The sequence below is a fragment of the Morus notabilis genome, unplaced genomic scaffold, assembly GCF_000414095.1.
Source record: "Morus notabilis unplaced genomic scaffold, ASM41409v2 Scaffold651, whole genome shotgun sequence".
Classification (NCBI taxonomy): Eukaryota; Viridiplantae; Streptophyta; class Magnoliopsida; order Rosales; family Moraceae; genus Morus; species Morus notabilis.
In genome coordinates, this window is record NW_010360493.1 from 174,279 (window position 1) to 192,945 (window position 18,667).

An 18,667-nucleotide genomic window follows, 5' to 3' on the forward strand; every position below is an offset into this window, starting at 1 on the left:
AATATCTTAGGAAGTATTTCTCATTCCTAAAACGAATTAAGTTCAATCATGTTTAATTGTTTCCTATTAGTGTGCCTTGACTCAAATTCAAGTTTCACAATAATTTTATAATTCAGTTTGGGGGTTCTTTAAAAATTAGAATCCAATCCATAGGTTTGGTTTTCCTATTTAATTTCAGTTTAAAAACAAGTTTCTATAGAAATTTCGGCAGCATGCCGACATAAATAGGAAAAATGCTAAACCTGCAATTCAAGTTCAATTTCAATATATATTCTCCAGAATCCATCAAAATCAGTTTCTAATCAATTAAACAAGTCCAATAACTAAAAACCCCCAAATTTCATTCGATTCCAATAATAACTGTTCAAACTCGAACCCTAACTCAAAATTATTCAAATCTAACCAAAATCAAACTTTCTCAAGCTTAAAATTTGAATCAAAGAGTGGGTTTCAAAGGGTTTTACCTCAAATCAGTTGCTCGAGCTTTGTCTCCCTCAATTTTTCTGTTTTTCATTTTTTTTTTTTTGTGATTTTGCCAAACTGCCGAGAGAGAGAGAGGGAGAGAGAAACCCGGAGAGAGAGAGCAAGGGAGAGAGAGAGGACGCCGGCGGGAGGAAGTCCGGAGAAGGAGGTGGCCGGCGGTGGAAGAAAATGGAGAAAGAGAGAGAGAGAGATGGCTGTGCGTGGGAGAACCAGGGAAGGAAGAAGAAGAAAAAAAAAGAAAAAAAGAAAAAGAAAGAGAATGGGGGGTTGGGCGCATGGGAAGGAAATGGGGAAAAGAAAAAAAAGAAAAGAAAGAAAAAAAAAGAAAAAGAAAAAGAAAAGAAAAGGAAAAAGAAAAATAGAAAAAAGAGAAAATGTATTAAATTTAAGTGTGTTTTCCAAAAATCTTTGGGGTGAAATTATAAATACTGAAAATAACTTAAAGTCCATTGATTAATTATGAAAATAAAATTAGGCACACTAATAATCCACAGTTTAGCATAATTAAACATGTTTAATTCTAGAGGGCGTTACATAGTTTTAATTTTTAACAAAAGTTATCGAAGAAACCAAGATGGGATTTCAGTAAAATACTATGGTTTTAGACCTCATTTTAGCGGGAATATTCATGGAGATAGTTTTCAAGAAAAATGATTTCAGTTAAAAACTTAACAGTTTTTGAGCAAAAACTTAACAGTTTTGGAGAAAGAACATCCGAATGGAAAATTACAAGCCAAAAGGGTTTGGTCCTTGGAATTTCAAAGATTAGATGTGGGTCCAACGCCCGTATTTAATTCAAGAGACCCCATTTTAGTTTAAATTTCAACGACCTAAGAGTTAGAACGCCGTTATTAAGTTTCTAGGCCGAATTGGGCCTTAATATCATAACAAGTCCAATAAGGTAAATTATGAAGAATGAGTTACTAGATTAGGTAATTGATTTTCAATCTAGGCAAGTGGATGTTAAGGGCAATTAAGAAAAATAAGATTTTTAGGATTTAATAAATTAATCCTTATAGTAAATTTTATGATCCATCGATAAAGGAAAGGAATACATGCCTTAAGTAAAGGATTTGATTTCCTTCATAAGTTGCTAAAATAGAATAGCAAACGCCGGTAAATCTCACACTTTCAATGAGTGTTCATTTTCATAAGTAAGCAAGTAAGGGAATAGACTGTTTGGCTAATAGTGGATTTCAGCTCTGTAAATCAGGTAAGTAGGAATCTTGCCTATAGTATGAATAGATTTTAAAGGAAAAAGTTACACATGTTATGTACGCATGTTTATGCTTTATGCGATGTCATGCCATAATGCATCCACCTTAATAAGTCAAGTGAAACTTATAAGAACAAACTCAGTTGAGTGTCATACCAGCCTCTGAGAGGGAGGTAACTCAGACTCTGCAAGGAGATAGAAAAGAAAAAGAAGTATATAGTAAGTTAAATCACGGTGTCGTTGGGGACCTTGCGAACCCTTACGTCCCAATGGTTGCGCACACATGGTACGAGCTCTCGGGCCCATAAGTGAGTAAAGTATCTTTAGGGCCCGTTTAAATCACTGATTTGAGTTGATATGTGACTTTATGTGAGAGCTTTTTATCATAGCAAAAAAGTTAGCTGTGACTGTTTCTGAGAGTTTTTTACTGTAACAAAACTCGACTTCTAAAGTGAAATCGGTGAAATGAACGAGTTTATTACGGATGTTTGTCGGTACTCACTTATGCTAATTCAAATACCTATGCTCATCCACTCGTACATTATAATTGTACATCACAAAATTATAGTGCTGTAGTCAAATCCCAACGACATAGCCTACACAAATGCAAACACTACTGTCAACTTCCACTTACTAAACCCACCTCATTAAGAATAAGAACTTTGATTTTGAGAAATTAATTCCTTACTGTCATCTCAAACATTTCCATGAATGATTATGCCCATTAGTTCAATAAATGTAACATAAATTATATAAAGTTTATTAGCTTGGTTCACGTCTTTAAATCAGTGATTTTAATTTTAAATTTAAATTTTATGAGAGAACACATTAGTAGAAGGTTTTTTGATTCAAATTTTTTTATGAGAGAACAGAATCAAAATCATGAGTTAAAATCCTAGAACTAACGGACCCTATGGCATTCAATTGAAAACAAAAGTACCAATTTGGGCCAAAGTTGTAATTTAAAAAAATTCAACGCAAAAGTTTTAACTTTTAGGATATTGTGGTAATATTTCAAATTTTAAATAGAAAAGTTTCTCCCTCCTTCCACCAGAAACATCTTTCTCGTTACTTTCTCTTTCCTTCTCTCTCTCAAAAAAAAAAAAAAAAAAAAAAGGGCCCCCCCGCCACTAGCCCGCTACCTTCGTGCCAAATTCCGCCACGCGCCGGCAGCCCAAGAAGCCCACTGGCTGAAATCGCTGGATCCGAAGTTTCGTCGCCCGTCGCCTCATCGTTTGCCGGTAAAAGTTTTGAAGCTGTTTTCTTCAACGTCGGATTCCGGTACCATCCGGCCTCCATTTCGCCAGCGAGCTACGCCATTGCGTTATTCTCATTGTGAGGAACAAAACCATGTAGCCACTGCTCCGATCGTCGCCATAAAGATTCCGGTGTGCCGTCGCCACCAAGTTTAGGGTTTTCGGGTCTTTTCCAGCGTTCCTCGCCTTTTGAACTTCAATTTAGCACCCACCCCGCGGTCCTCCATCCTGGTCAACATCGGTCAAGGCCGGTCAACGGTGGGTTTAATCGGCCAATGACGGACCCGACAGTCTGATGTCGAGAAGTTTCCTCTCCAACCAAATTTTGACGTACCGAATGCGTTCTCGACATTCAAATTGCTAGATAGGACTTCGAGACTTGAGATTGGAGATCAAAGTTTCACGCTTCTTGTTTTGGTAGGAATTCGACTACTCAAAACTCTTTGATTTTCTTTCGAACAATTTATATTACTTAAATCTTGATGGATTATGTGGTTATTTGGTACTGAGAAATTAACTCTGTTGTAATTATTAGTGATGTTGTTATTATGATTGAAATTCGCTATTGTGAATTGATAATTTAGTTGAAAAATGTTATTTGATTTACTATGAATTGTTCTGGGTGGCGTGTCTTGCAGCTATGATGCGCCGATAATATTTTTGTATTTTTCTTTCTTTTGCAGGTTTGGATTTTATGGGTGTATTGAAATTAAGTTGTTATACTGCTGACTTTTTGTTAGAAACCAACTATGGTCGGTAGAGCTTGATGATGTGTCTATGTGACTTTAAAATTTGATCGATATATTTTAGCCTGACTTTTGGGAGAGCTGTGGATTATTCAAGGTTTCATTTTATTTAGATTATTTTTTTAGTTTATTCAAGTGTTTTGGTTTCATGTGGCAAATGGTTGGATGTGTTTTGAAGTGACATGTCAGATGTTAATCTTCTAATGCTTCTATAGTCTTGAGGTTAAACCACAAACCTAACTACTGGTGTAAGTGGTGTTAAATAAGACAGGTTTTAGACGGCTGAATAACCACGTATCTTCCAAGTAGGTAACACTCAATTGGGAGTTTAGTAATTTACCGCCCTAGAGGTGACCTTTTAATTGGTTTAATAGTTGAAAGTGTCGCTTTTTAAGACTTTAGGGTATATTTCAACGGACCTTAAAGGTGATCCTTTGATTTTGATCTTGCGAGTCGTATGTTTTGCCCTTTGGTTTTTGAATTAGACACTTTGAAGAGTTGGTGTTGTAATCTGCCTTGACCGCTTGTCATCTAATAATGAAAGACTGTGTTAGTCTAGGGATTGATTTTGCTTGCTTGACATGGGTTGACTATTATATATTTCTTGGAAATCAATCATGATAGTCAATTTTTGTTTGATTAGGAATCTTTGATGTTGGTTTATGAGTCTTGAGAGATGTGCCTTTGATTCAGGAATAAGTGAATGATTTGGAAATTAGAATGAATTACTTTTGAAGTTGTGTTCCTATGAATTATAGCATGGTATTGTTGATGTCTTATGGCATGAGGTTACACTAAGGAGATATGATAGGTTATTTTTGTGGATATATGTATAAATTGACATGATATGAGCAAAAGAGAATTGTATGGGTGATTGCTTCTTAACTTGAGGTTTTAGTCATTGATTTTGGTTTATTTAGTATATTTGGCTAATGCTATTTTGATATACTTACGATAGTCAAATTCATGAATGGTTTAAGGCCTGAGATTAGAGAAAAAAAGATGTAATTGCTCGGAACGCTTCTCTTGTTTAGTTGTTTGTGGCAAATCCTTTGGGAATCTTGGCGTTTTTGGGAAATTAACTTACGATAAACCATTTCACTAAAACTTTTGCCCCTTGGTTTTTGAATTAGACACTTGAAGAGTTGGTGTTGTAATTTGCCTTGACCACTTGTCATCTAATAACGAAAGACAATGTTTGTCTAGGGATTGATTTTGCTTGCTTGACATGAGTTGACTATTACATATTTCTTGGAAATCATTCATGGTAGTCAATTTTTGTTTGATTAGGAATCTTTAATGTTAGTTTATGAATCTTGAGAGATGTGCTTATTGCCTCCACTTTAGTAATCTTTTAATTTCTTTGCGGGATTTGATTCAGGAATAAGTGAATGATTTGGAAATTAGAATGAATTAGTTTCAAAGTTGTGTTCCTATGAATTATAGCATGGTATGGTTAATGTCTTATGGCATGAGGTTACACTAAGGACATATGATAGGTTATTTTTGTGGATATATGTATAAATTTACGTGATATTAGCAAAAGAGAATTTTTTGTGTGATTGGTCCGTAACTTGGGGTTTTAGTTGTTGATTTTGGTTTATTCAGTCTATTAGGGTAATGCTATTTTGATCTACTTAGGATAGTCCAATTCAAGAATGGTTTGAGGCTTGACAAAAGAGGTAACTGCTCCGAACGCTTCTCTTGTTTAGTTTGTGGCAAATCCTTTGGGAATCTTGGCGTTTTTGGGAAATTAAGCTTATGATAAACCATTGCACTAAAACTTTTGCCCCTTGGTTTTTGAATTAGACACTTTGAAGAGTTAGTGTTGTAATCTAACTTGACCGCTTGTCATCTAATAATGAAAGACTATGTTAGTCTAGGGATTGATTTTGCTTGCTTGACATGAAAGTCTATGTTAGCAGTTGTAATCTTCCTTGACCGCTTCTCTTGTTTAGTTGTCATCTAATAACAATAGAGAAAAAAGAGGTAACTGCTCGGAATGCTTCTCATGTTTAGTTGTTTGTGGCAAATCCTTTGGGAATCTTGGCGTTTTTGGGAAATTAAGCTTATGATAAACCATTCACTAAAATTTTTGCCCCGTGGTTTTTGAATTAGACACTTTGAAGGGTTGGTGTTGTAATCTTCCTTGACTGCTTGTCATCTAATAATGAAAGACTATGTTAGTCTAGGGATTGATTTTTGCTTGCATGACATGGGTTGACTATTACATATTTCTTGGAAATCATTCATGGTAGTCAATTTTTGTTTGATTAGGAATCTTTGATGTTGGTTTATGAGTCTTGAGAGATTTGCATATTGCCTCCACTTCAGTAATCTTTTAGTTTCTTTATGGTCTTTGATTCAGGAATAAGTGAATGATTTGGAAATTAGAATGAATTACTTTCGAAGTTGTGTTCCTATGAATTATGGCATGGTATTGTTGATGTCTTATGGCATGAGGTTACACTAAGGAGATATGATAGGTTATTTTTGTGGATATATATTTAAATTGATGTGATATGAGCAAAAGAGAATTGTATGGGGGATTGGTCTGTAACTTGAGGTTTTAGTCATTGATTTTGGTTTATTTAGTCTGTTGGGGTAATGCTATTTTGATATACTTAGGATAGTCCAATTCAAGAACAGTTTGAGACTTGACATTAGAGAAAAAAGAGGTAACTGCTCGGAACGCTTCTCTTGTTGATGTAGTGACCGCCACCAAGAGTGCATAAATAGTAGTGATGAGAAACCATGCTAGGAGACACAAGGGAAGGGATAGAGGAAACGACCTAAAGATGGCTGGGGAGTCAAAAACAAAGACTGGTATAAGGATCCCAAAGTAGCCAAAGTAGTAGTACATATTTTATTTTTTATGTTGTCTGATTTAGAAACTTTCTCCTCTTTTTTGGTATGTTCATGTTTTGTTTCCAATTTTATGTAAATGTGCTGATAATATTAGTCTATTGTGAAATTGATTAAAGCCCTTGATTATCTTGAAGCTGTGTTTCTTTATTTCTATATGTTGAAAATCTAGACTGTATAGCTGTGACCAGCTGTAGATTAGCTTTGATTTTGTCAATCTTTCCTTATTTAGTTAATTGAGAAAATCAGGAAATATGTTCCTTGATATTCTCTTAATCAAAATAGGCTAGAAATCAGGTAAGGTCGCAGATCATGCTCCTCGTGTATATTCCGCTCTTGTATCATTCTAAATCAATGAAAAGAAGTCTATTCTTCATTCAATTCTTTATGGTATTAGAACCCGGCCTCTGACTCTGTCCAGTAACCCCTGTTTTTCCCATTAACTCTCCTATAGTCCTATATATAATGGCCAAATACGGCATGGCAGCAGACTGAGGAAGCTCCACCTCTGAAATTACCTCCAATCAGGAAAATCTAGTGGCAGGAAACAGTGGAGGCGCGTACATCAGTGGGATTCTACCAATCACAAGCTAAACGGGCATAACTATTTGCAGTGGTCACAGTCCGTTCTCATGTTTATTCGTGGGAAAGGGAAGGATGACCACCTCACAGGCCTGTCGGCCTCACTAGGAGAAAAAGACCCTAAGTATTGGTCTTGGAGGGCTTAGGACAGCATGGTAATGTCTTGATCAACTCTATGATCAATGATATTGGAGAAAGTTTTCTCCTCTATAGTACTGCCAAAGAAATTTGGGATGCTGCCAAAGACACCTACATCAGCAACGAAAACACCTAGAACTTTTTGGTGTAGAAACCATTCTCCATGATCTCCGACAAGGTGAAATTCTGTTACCCAATACTATAATACTCTTACTCGTTATTGGCAACAGTTAGACTTGTTTAAATAGTATACTTGGGAGAGTCCGAATGATGGAAATTGGTATAAGCAGATCATTGAGAAAAAATGAGTGTTTAACTTTCTAATGGGACTTAACAAGGATCTAGATGAAGTCCGTGGGAGAATTTTGGGCACAAAACCTCTGCCAAGTCTACGAGAAGCCTTCTCGGAGGTAAGAAGGGAAGAAAGCCGAAAGAAAGTAATGCTGGGAACACCAAACAATCTGCCCACAGCCACTGAAGGATTAGCCTTTGTTGTGCATGGACCTCAACCAAACAACACAGAGAACAAGGCGAGAAGAGGCAGGCCCTGGTGTGAGCATTGTCGGAAAACAGGCCATACCAGGGATACTTGTTGGAAGAGTCACGGGAAACCTGCTGATTGGAAACCCTCACGGCCAACACCTGAAAGCCGTGGCAATATTGCATCCTCAACTAGTGAGAATAGCACCACCGAACTGGTTCTCTTCAACAAAAAATAGCTTGAACTTCTTCAAAAGATGATCAGTCAATCCACCGGCTCTTCCATTGTTGCTACATGGTCCCTTGCTCAAAAAGGTAATTTCTCAAAAGCCTTAATTGTTAGCAGGGAAAGAAATGATATTTGGATTGTTGACTCGGGCGCTTCAAACGACATGACGGGAGATAAATCCCTTCTTACTGATTTTATGCCTAGCAATGAAAATCACTCAGTTAAGATTGCATATGGCTCCATTTCAAAAGTTGAAGGCTTTGGTTCAGTTACAATTTCTAAGACTTTGTCTCTTCATTCTGTCTTACTTGTACCGAATCTTGATTATAATCTATTGTCAATCAGTAAACTAACCCGAGATAAGAATTGCGTTGCTAAATTCTTCCAAAATATGTGTGAATTTCAGGACTCGGATTCGGAGAAGATGATTGGCAGTGTTGAGGCATGCTCGGGACTCTATCTCCTCATAGGCGATCACTTTGTGGAAAACAAGCTTGCGAAGCAGTCTTCTCAAGTTAGTCTCACAATAGTTGTGTTTCTATTTCTTCAAATAAGGTATTGATTCGATAACTCTAACTAAATTAAAGAATTAATTTATGTTTACAGCACATTTTAATTTCATTCTATTACCATTCCCATTATTATTCTCATTACCATTTTGTCACTGCAACGAAACGCACCCTAAGTAGCACTTTCGATTTGTCTAGAATGAGAAGGTAAAGAGGAACTTCTTCGGATATTTAATCTAGTTCAGATGTGGACTTTCTTGAACGCCTGAAGCAAATGTTGTTGGTGAAGTATATGCTAATTAAAATTAATTTTTAGATTTAAGATATTTGTTTCATTTAATTACGGTCCACATTTATGAATGAGAAATTCAATTTCAAGAAAGATAATTTACTGCGTTTCAATTATGTCTTTACTCAATAAGGGGGAATTTTATCTCCAACCTTCTACCTACGTAATTAAATTCCTTCTTGGAAAAACAGCGGAGGAGAACTAACCTATTTACCGAGTTTTGCACTACTTTTAATTACCACACAAGGATATTTTTTTAATCGCACATATTTTGTTTTGATTCATTCTGATTCTTTACTAAGTAAGCGACAAAATTAGAATTTGATTCCCCAACAGATTAAAATAACGAATGAAAATTGAATGGTTAGTGTGATAAGTGAAATAAAGTGGTTAAGAATTGATAATATTATGAAATAGTTAGGATAATTTTAAAATAATAAGAATGTGTAAATTGAATGGTTAGTGTGATAAGTGAAACAAAGTGGTCAAGAATTGATAATATTATGAAATAGTTAAGATAATTTTAAAATAATAAGAATACGTAAAAAATAAATTTAATCATTTTAAAATCAAGCGGGTGTATTTAGAAGGTAGTTAAAAAGTGAAAAAAGTGTGAATATAATCATTCCTTATTTAATGCTAACTTAATGTCTATTTTACGAAAGATTCAAAATGGAATTTTGTAATTTAATTAAGAGGAAGGATTAAACATTCTCTAATTATATCTAGGACTTTCTATTTTGACAATAATATCTTTTAGGAGTTTCTATGTTTACTTATTCAAAGTTAGGTTTTGTATGCTTACATGTTTCGTATTTTACATTGCGTGTTAGGATGTTGTATTAATATTAATGGACCAATTTCTGGCCTCGAACGCAGTTTAAAAAGTATGATAAATTAACTTAAAACACCCAGCCTTCATCTTCAAAATAACAAGTATACCAAGTCAACTCCAACACTCAATCCACCAAACAGAATCGGTTATAATTAATGCACACCAATAGTGGGACGTACCCAAGGTGGGACGGAAAAGTAGGTATAAAATTTTATAGTTATATACCTGTTTATAAACAAGCTTTCCTAAAAATCCGAAAAGACTAAACAACATGACCATAATGCAACGTATCCACAAAAATAACAAAACATCATTCAAAAAAGAAAGTAGATCATTTTTTTTTCTTCAAATAGGCATCTTTTTCCAAGTGGGAAAAGGGAAAGTCCAGTTTTTTAGTCCTAAATCATGTCTACATGAAATCTCTTCATTTAAATACATATATAAGAAAAAACAATTATCGTGGCTTTCATTTACATTTTACAGAGAAAAACAATTAATAATTTTCGTATCTGTAAAACTCATTAAACTCAAACTGTAAAGAAAAGAAAAATCTCACACGTCAAGAAAATAAAGAAACATAGTAAAGAAAATAAAACAAAAACAAATAAAAAAGGACAAAAAAACCATAAATACCATTTAAGGTGATAAAAAATATTATTTATGTCAAACTCCAATAAAAAAATAAAATTCAATTAGTAAAAATAAAATAACAAGTCATAACAACACCGAATTATTTAGAATGACATAAATAATAGATATGTAAAAAGTCATGACAAAAAAAAATCTATGGTTTGGGTTTTTGTGTTTTATCTAAAAAATAGTAACAAACAGAACATATGAAAACATATTTAGTGAAAATGCACAAAAAAAAGACATAGTAAAACGAGATTTATGATTTATTTATTTAGTTTTTCACTTCTTTTCTCCAACATATAACATGACATTAAAATTTATATGGGAGATGACTATATATTAGAGTTTGAAGGAGAGATAAAAAGAAAAGTGAGGGAGAAGAATTATGGGGATTAGGCTTCTATCTTAAAAGGTTAACCTATTTAAGTGGGGAAGTTCAATACCTTATAAAGTGTAATTCTTCTCCCTCACTTTTCGTATCATCTCTCCTAAATACTTTAATATGGTATCAGAGCCCACTGTTTAAACGAGCTGATGCGATCTATTAATTTACAAGATTGGTAACTCCTAACAGAAAACCATCTTGCATGGACGTGTGAAGGGTAAAATACCCGAGTCCCACATTCTCTAAACATAAACATAATCACAGTGATATAAGGATATCGGATCACCTCAATATTAGTTACCTAACTTAAACATGTTAAATTTTTAAGATGGAAGTTCAATACTTTATAAAGTGTAATTTTTTCCCCCACTTTTCTTCTCATCTCTCGTAAAAATTCTAATACTATATATTAACTTATAGGATAAATTTTATTTACCCTCTGAACTTTGATCTATTTGTCACTTTGCCTCCGAACTTTGAATATTGGTCTGTGCACCCCCTAAAATTTGAAACATTATTAAATTGGCACTCTGTTTATTTGACTAATGGATTTGATGACGTGATAATTATTAGAGGTGTAATTTAATGAATTATTTACAATTGGTCTGTGCACCCCCTAAAATTTGAAACATTATTAACTTGGCCCTCTGTTTATTTGACTAATAGATTTGATGACGTGATAATTATTAGAGGTGTAATTTAATGAATTATTTACATAAATGCCTTTTAAAGTATGTATGATATTTCAAAATGTCCCTTCGTATATCAAAACACATTAAAATGCTCATAATCTTTGGAAAACATAATAAAATAATTTGCTGATGTGTCATATCATTAAAAATTAATTATACATTAGATTTTAATTGAATCATTAAAAGTGATTAAATAATGAAAAATATAAAAAATATAAAAATGCTTCACTTCAAAAAATTCAAAAATTAAATATATTTTTTTAAAAATCTAAAAAATCCAAAAGAAAAGAGGAAAAAATTGAAAGATCTTCATCCTCTTCAGCTCTCAAAGTACAAATTAAAACAATTTTTTTCACTTAAAAAGAAGGTTTTTCGATGTTTAAAGAGGAAGAAGGGTTTCTGATTCTTTTTTTCTTATATATTTTTAGTTGTCTTTTGGATTTAACGACTTTATAGTGGCATGCTTTATCAACTAATATTTTTTTTTAAATGAAATATCTAAAAGACAATTCAAAAATAAAAAAATTCCTTTTTAAGGAAAAAAAATGTGTTTTGATATGCACTTTCAGAGCTGAAGAGGAATAGGGCTTTCCAAAAAAAAATTTCTTCTTTTCTTTTGGGTTTTGATTTTTGAAAAAAAATAGTTTTATTTAATTTTTGAATTTTTTTTGAAGTGAAGCATTTTTATATTTATTTTATTATTATTATTATTCAATATTTAATCATTTTTATTGATTAAATTAGAATTTAATGTCTAATTAATTTTTAATGACATCCACATCGGTAAAACTGTTATTTTGTTACACTTTTCATAAATTAGGGACATTTTGATGTGTTTTGATAAATCATGGGGCATTTTAAAGTATGAAACATACTTCAGAGGGCATTTATGCAAATAATTCATTAAACTGTCCATCCAATAATTTTCACGTCATCAAATCCACTAGTCAAATAAACAAAAGGGACAAAGTGACTAACGTTTTAATGTTTAGGGGGTGTGTAGACCAATTTTTAAAATTAAGGAGCAAAGTGACAAAAATACTAAAGTTCGGGGGTAAAAATAAAATTTATCCTAACTTATAATACGCGAACTTGTAAAAAGTGTATGTTTGCATTCGTCCTCATTAATCGAGAATCAATGCTAGAAGATTACTAGGATTGATGTTCAAATTTTTTTTTTTTCAATTCTCCATATCTTACACGGTCTACCAAACTACCATTTCTAATAAACACATTATTAAATCATAAAGAGAAACATTCTTTCTTTTTAACTTTCTTTTCACGTACACCCCTATAGTATTTTTTTTTATGGGAGGAAAGACGACAAAGAAGAACAAAAATCTTGCTTGGTATAAACTAGATGGAAAGTAAGGGAATTAGAAAAAAAAAATTGATTTGAAAAATTATCAAATTATTCTGAATCAATTGGTTAGTTTAACTAAATATTAAAATGGGAGTCAACAAAGTAATTTGACACCGTAGTTAAAATAAAAAGATAAGTTACATCTCGTGATTCTCACTATTTAAGACAGAGGCCAAATAAGTGAATAAGTTACACATCCAGTTAATATTCCTCTTAATTTTTATTATCACTTTTCCCTCCGACCAAAAAATCTTCTACACGTAAGTGTTTTCTTAAGTCTATTTAAAAAAATATATATCTACATTATTGACTGTAAGGTTACTGTAGCTTGATTTTTTAATTCCGTTCACGTTGTCAAAAGTAGAACAGGAAAATTAACATTAATTCTGTTACTTTAATTACGATGAATTCTTCTTCCCTGCGGCATATTTAATTTTGCCTGAACAATATGATAACATTCTTGATCAAAAGCAAGACAGACGAACATAAAATCAAGCAACTATCATATATAAATCATGTAACAAATATGTATTGCTATGCAGTACAGAATACAATCCAAAAGAACCACTCTAAAGAAGTAATACAAACTCACAACAACAAATCTAGACACACATATTCCAGTACATTGGATTACAAGTAGCATCCGGCAGATACGTATATAGAAACGGCAACAGTGTATATATATATATATATATTTATTGGTAGTGTATAAAATATAAATATTCAACTCTGGAGTGGTACTCCTTTAAATGTTTCAAGGATGATTCAGTTTCTGATCTTTTGGTATAATTGGGATGGTTGGTAATGTAGGCTTAGGCAGCTCAGGGACATTGGGGAAATGTGGCAGTTCCGGAAGCTTGGGGAGTTCGAGTTTTGGCAGCTCAGGCAAGTGTGGAACATCAAGCTTTGGGAAAGTGGGAAGTTGGGGGATTTCTATTTCTAGCTTAGGAATCTCCTGAAGATGGCGGGCACCGAAAACCAATGAAGAGAATGTGAGAAGAATCACAATGAGGAATAACAAGGGTGGGGGATTTTGATAAGCCATTTTTGTTTGGAACAAATTACTAGCTAGGAAAAAAAAAGTGTGTGGTTAAGAAGAATATGAGAAATGTTGAGGAAGATGGTTTGGAAACTCAATTGCTATGTGGGCTTTTTATAGCTAAGGGAAGTGAAAAAAATGGGGGGGTTGTTATTTAATTAGATGGTTGGGGGTAATTTGGTGAGAAAATATGGATGTTGTTGATCAACTTTTTACTTGCCGATTGAAACGCTTGAAGCATGGTAAGGACAGCTATGAGCTTTTCCTAATAGCTAATTAATTTATTATTTCTTTTTCTGAAAATTAATTTATTATGCTTGGATTCTATCCGATTGATTCACGTATTATGCCAACTGTATTTCGAGAGTTCCACGTCATGAAGTAAATGTTATTTATAGTCGTATATTTAGATGTGATTGTTTGTGAGAGCTTTTTACTGTTATTTATAGGCCCTGTTCACTTCGCTGATTCGAGTTTAGAATTCGCTGATTCGAGTTTAGAATTCGAGTTAAGATGTGACTTTATGTGAGAGCTTTTTACTGTAACAAAAAAATTAGATGTGATTGTTTGTGAGAGCTTTTTACTGTAGAAAAACTCGAATTCTAAACTCAAATCAGCGAAGTGAACGGAGCCAGTTATTTAGTTTATAGGCTTTGGTTCCACTAAAGAAAAAAAAAAGATTAGTTACAACATAATCTTGTAACATCCATAGCCTCATATTTTTGTGTGACTAAATGTAATTTTCGTTACAACTTCATGACTAATATGAATTTTGTCACTAATGCAATGCGGCAAAAACTTTTTTGTCACGGACTTTTTAGTCATGGAAACTTTTTGGCATGTCGCTAAAACATTTTCCGGTGACTATAAATTTCGTGGCTAAAAATTTTAGGAATAATAAAAGTTGTGACTAGACGCATATTAGTTACAAGGTTGCGCGTAAATTAAAGGGACATTTAATGATCACATACAAATATTGTGACTAAAAACATCACAGGAAGTTGTTTAAGGCTAAATGTTCATTTTTTTTTTTTAAATTTTTTGTAATGGTTCTATGTTAAACATTCTAAGCGATTTAAGGTTTTGCAAAACTTATATATGCATAGTAACGCATATTGTATTTCTTCAGTAATAAATATACTTCTAATGACTAATCTATTCCCAATATGTATAATAGGTATATAAATTAATTGTCTTAGTACTTTTGTTTACTTGATAAATTTTTCTCGACAGAAAATAAGATACATGTGGTATGGTATAAAAATAAATCTTTATTGAATCAATATATATATATATATATATATATATATCTAAAACAGATAAAATGAATTTTTCTTAAGAGCATCTATCCTAACACAACAACTATAGATGTAGGTTGCATTGAGTTGAACTACTCTAAACCTTTGTGTCTATTCGTTTTTTTAATTCCAATTTTACATGCTTTTGATTGCTTGAATCTTTTAGAATCAAGCTTCCTTGAAAAATCCGAGGTTGACAAATTTTGACTTCAACAAATAATCATGCTTAGCTTATATCTTCCTAATAATATAAGGCAATAATATTATGATATTTCTAATCATAATACAAGATGACCTTTCTGTCGCAAAACCAATCTGCACGCAGTACTAGTCCAAAGAAAGCAAGATAATGATCTTCACTTTATTTACTTTCAGCTTTCCACATGAAATTATTGTATATGCGGGACAAACTATATAATTATTGTATAATTTCTTTGTGTATATGAGGGATAAAGTTTGAGGAATGCTGCACATGTGCTCCATTGCTTTTGTAAGTGATGAGGTCATACCATAGAAAGACCCTAAATTTTGGAGGGGGAAGAAGCGAATGCTTGAAATCATAAAATATGAGAAAGTTTATGAAAAGAAGAATGGATAGGAAAAATTTATCCAATTTTTTATTTTTTTTAAAAGATTTCTCTGATAGGCGCTTAAAAGTAGACTGTTAAAAAGTCTTTGTTTTAACCATTAAATCTGTATTAGAAACTATATATTATGTATATATATATATTTTTTTAAATTTGATGTGATTTTGAATAAATTGAATGATCAGAAACTGAACCTAATAGTAGGAAGGCCTTACCTGAGAAAGACCTTTTTTTTTAATGATAGTTTTTTTTGAAAATCATCGTTAAATGTCCAAGATCTAGTGACAACTTCCGAAAATTGTCCTTAAATCCCTCCATCAAACTGCAACCATATGTCTATGCCTCCTTTTGAGCGGACGGTTCCCAAAAAAATAAAAAAAAATAAAAAGGTTATGAACAGTTAACCGTTTAATGTATTTATTCTGGGAGTGAATTAGAGTAATTTCGAGTAAGTATATATTAGTATAGACATAATCGCTTAAAGAAAAAAAAAAAAAATTGAAGAAGGTAACAATAAACAGAAGTAGAACAAAAACTACTATCGCATATAACATGATTAGATGAAATGAAATAGATAGAAACTTCCAATTTACATGTAAATACCATGTGTGAAAGTATTATTTATAATTAGTACTTTAAGTGACGAGGAAAAGTATAAGCATCGATTAGACTTGAATACATCTCAACTATTATTAGCCAAACCAAGTGTAGAATACAAGCACTCATATGTAGAGAACAAAAGACTGCATAATTCAAGGAGTGTTAGAGGTGACGGAATGCGTTTTTGTGAAGAATAATATCCCAGGAATCGAGGGAAATCCTGGGAAAATTGTAAAAATAGAAGGGAATGTTATTATTGGGAGAGTTGGAAACATGGATTGTTGTAGAGGTGGCCGGTAGAGGCGCAGAATTTTGTTGTGGCACCGGAGACGGTATGGATGGCGGCTGATATTGGCAAGTTAGGCGGAGTTGGTTCCAAAAGATGACGAGCTGCTAAGCTAGCATGATTGATGCTTAAAAAAGTGAAAGCAGCAAAGAATGCAAAGACATTGTTACACCACGGTCGAGAGATCGACTGTTCCCTTGGATGACAATTGCCGAGGCCTCCACGTTGAAGATTGGTCGCTGACGCCTAGGGAACCAGTGTGTCCAGAGTGCCCTTTAGACGTCGAGAATTCCCGTATGTTGACGAGCGTCGAGAGCCCAGCCCAGGTGGTGAGGTCACGTGTCGAGACATTAGCGCGGTCAAATCCACTGTGAGTCCGAGCTGGAAGGTACACTGTATCAACTACCGCCACTGTTGGAGTCAGAAAATCAAGTATTGGGTAAAGAGTGGTTAGCCTGACCGGGAAGCAGTAATCAGGGAAATCCAGCTACCAAATCCCCAAATTAAGGGATAGAAGATGATCTCCGCGGGAGATGCAGAAGGGGTTTCTCATATGTACGAGGCCTATAAATAGAGCCATAGAAATTCATTAAGTTTTTTACTCTCACTTTCAGACTACTACAGAGAACTTGTAATCTACAATATATTAGTGCATGCACAAGTGGATGTAGGCAAAGAATTTTAACCGAACTACTATAAACGCTTTTCTCATTTACTTATCCAGCATCATTAACCTCTAATTAATACGTGAGAGATTATTGTGAGTGTTCTCAGAGAGTTAATTTCTTGTTGACTAAAATCCACCATCAGCGGACATTGAAACAATTGTAAAATGCCATTGCCAAAATAAATGGTTAACGCAGTTTTGGGTTGGTATGAATTCACCCTGAGCAATCATATATATAGTTTTACGTGGATCAGTCTTGTGGCATTGGAAGGTTAACGACCTCTCAAAACATACAAAGTTATTTTTGGTTAATACTTTCTATAATTCAATACTTATGAGTAGTATTAATATGTTTTCCTTTTGCTGTAAAAAAAAAAAAAAAAAGTTTTCATATGTTTATTCGAATCATAGAAAGGCTAGCATTTGTATGGTTAAAATTTAAAGAGTCATTAATTGTATTTTGCGCATTTAACAAACACATCTTAGTTACAATAAAAAGATGTAATCTATATGTTTTTTTTTAATATTTATTCAACTTTAATTTAATGAGTATTTTATGAAGTTGGCTAATTACATTGAATTTATAATTACGCATTAAACCAACATAAAAAAATGAAAAGAAAATAGAATAATATAAAAAAGGTTATCTTTACTTTGTTTTAAGTCCCTAAAACATTCATTGATTTTTTTTTTTTTGCTTTGATGTTACGCATATGCCATGTTGTTCGATAAAATAGAAAAAGTAATGCAATTTTGCAAAGATAGAAAAACAACTCTTTAATTCGTTAAATTATTAGTAATTATATCTAGGATATTGTTAAGATTAGTATATGCAACGATCCAAATGTATGCTGCAACTTCACATTATGTGAGAGACTACGGTACTGCGTCACGGGGAAGGGGACACGGGCATCAGCGGCACTTCCAACCAATCATGCGCGACCCGTGGCACGCTGTCCACCACTTGCTGTTAATTAACGTAATTAATAGTCATATATCATTCTTTTTATAATGGTTGTCATTTTCCACAAAGACGAGGACCATAAAAAAAAAAAAAAACTTTAGTTAATTTGTATAACTTTTCAAGAGGTCCCTGAGTGATAGAAAAGAAAGAAATATATTAAAAAAAAAAAATTGTTTCTCCAAAGAGGAGCACCATTTATTTTATTTTGAGAATTATAGATTATTTTCACTTTCCAGGTCCCACGTGCATGGTGAGGGATGACTGGATCTCACAAAATGAATCTCAACCACTCAATGGACCATTTGCCTTCTACTGCCTTTAGTCCCTCATAGCTCACTACATCTCTCATATTTCTCCACCATTTCAAGTTCAACAATGGAAAATCTAAAGCCAAACCCAGCAAACAATCCTCCTCTAACCCCGATCGGCTTCCTCGAAAGAGCCGCCACCGTCTACGGCGACTGCCCTTCCGTCATCTACAACGACACCGTCTACACCTGGTCGGACACTTACCGCCGATGACTG

General features: G+C 33.4%; 1 long non-coding RNA gene across 1 annotated transcript; it reads left to right on the top strand.

Annotated features, from left to right (window-relative positions):
• Positions 1-2,738: 2,738 nt before the first annotated feature.
• On the top strand, positions 2,739-13,583 carry LOC112091307. Its single transcript, XR_002902082.1, has 3 exons — positions 2,739-3,372; positions 8,402-8,550; positions 13,512-13,583. It is a non-coding gene; the product is annotated as an uncharacterized LOC112091307 (long non-coding RNA).
• Positions 13,584-18,667: the final 5,084 nt, after the last annotated feature.